The sequence below is a fragment of the Myotis davidii genome, unplaced genomic scaffold (assembly GCF_000327345.1).
Source record: "Myotis davidii unplaced genomic scaffold, ASM32734v1 scaffold358, whole genome shotgun sequence".
NCBI lineage: Eukaryota > Metazoa > Chordata > Mammalia > Chiroptera > Vespertilionidae > Myotis > Myotis davidii.
In genome coordinates this window covers 56787-58650 of record NW_006290768.1, presented here as the reverse complement: position 1 = coordinate 58650, position 1864 = coordinate 56787, and positions in this window count along the sequence as shown.

The window sequence follows — 1864 nt, the reverse complement described above, 5'->3', positions numbered from 1 at the left end:
TGAGGGAGGAGGGGCTGGGGGCCTGGACTCCAGTGTTTGGTGGGAGGAGGGGTCTTGGTTTACCCTATGCAGACTATTGGTGGAGAGTAGGATCCAAGGAAGACTCAAGAGGGAGATGAGATGGGGAGGGAAGGATTTGGAGAATGTTGGCCAGAGGGAATTCTGGGAGGAAAACTGGAAAGGCAGGTGAGAGGGGAGTTCCCGGCTGGAGAAAATTTCTCTGTCAGCAGAGTCTGAGAAGTGATTGCCCAGGGAGCTTCTGATAGCTGGAGGCCCAGGGTGTGGCGGGGCCCTGAGTCACAGGGGACTCTCCCTCCTCCTTCCTCTTCCTTCCTCCCCCTCCCTCCTCCCTTCCCTGAATTCTTTGGGTACCTACACAGGTACCCAGCCCCATCGTTGGCTCCCACCTGGGACACTGGGTGCTCACTTGTGGTGGAAGCCCCTCGTGGGCCAGTCCTAACCTTCATGGAACCTCCTCCCTCTGACCTAGTTTGCCACCTGTGAGATGCTCAGAACCACTTTCACATCCATTTCAACCCTCATGAAGTAGGCACTTCTCATGCCTCTTTCCTCTCTCTCTCTGTCTCCCTCTGTCTGTCTTTCACCTAATGTTTGGGGAAAACCGAGACCTGGGAAATAAAGAGGAACAGACCCCTGGACCGTTGGGGGGCAGGAGGCAGGGTGAGGGGCAGAACTAGATGCGTTTGCCTGTCCCGTGTCCCTCTGTGAAGGTCTCCTCAGGGGTCCCCACCCGTACTGTTCAGGTGGTAGAGGTGCCCAGGCACAGAGAGGGACACGGAAGGAAGGAGGCACCCAGGACTCTGTCCACAGGCAGTTTGGCACATGTTTATTCTGTGACTGTTTCAACGTACACAGTGACGATTGCATGCCTATACATTCATTTCTTTTTCATTTATTGTCAGGTAGCCTACGCATTCTTGCACGACACGGAGCAACTCTGCATGACTATTATCCAGAACAGCTTCATTAACATCCTCCTCCCAGATTCATTTATTTGTGTGCATAAAGGATCCACTAATTCAAACCTTGCTCCACTTTTTGGGTTTTACCAGAATTTCTAGACCCAAGGTGATGAGCAAGTGTCTCGCTCTACCTTGCCCAAGTGCCGCCCGAATATATTTGACCAATGGACAGTTCCGGTGGTTGAGGCTCCTGGTCTCGCGGCATCTCTGCCAGCACTGAGGAGGTGGTGGTGGTGGTGTTGTTTGTTTTTTAAATCTCCACTTTTCTTTGTTGGAGGTTTTTTTTGGTGTTTTTGTTTGTTTGTTTTTGTTAGTCCTCACCTGAGGATGTTTTTTTCCATTGCTTTTTCAGAGAGTAGAAGCTCCCGCCCCCCCCCACTGCCTTCCACCCTATCCAATGGGAAGAGACTCATTGTCTCTGTGGACCAATGGGAGAGCAGGAATTAATGCAATCTTGCCAGAGGACATTGGCTGGGTGTCTCTGTGGACCAATGGGAGGGCAGGAATTAATGCAATCTTGCCAGAGGATATGGGCTTGAGCTCCCAGGCACAATGGGACCAATCACGGGAAGGGGGCGGGGCTTCCATCATGAAGGACTCTTTGCCTAGCCACTAAAAGAAGGCGGATTGTCTCCAGGGAACCCACCACCAGGCCCTTGCCCAGAAATGTGGGACAAGATGCTCTCTGGGAACCAGGGGCAGAACCAATGACCTAATTTGCAGGGTCAAGTGCAAAATTAAAAGGAAGACCATCTGGAGCAAAGATATGAATTTCAAAACAGCAACAAGAGTTTACAGCAAGGGCGAGCCTGCCCCCGGCGTGGGGCTCTGTGTCCCCGCACACCTTGCACATTCTTGACTCAGTCCTTCCCTGAGGTCAT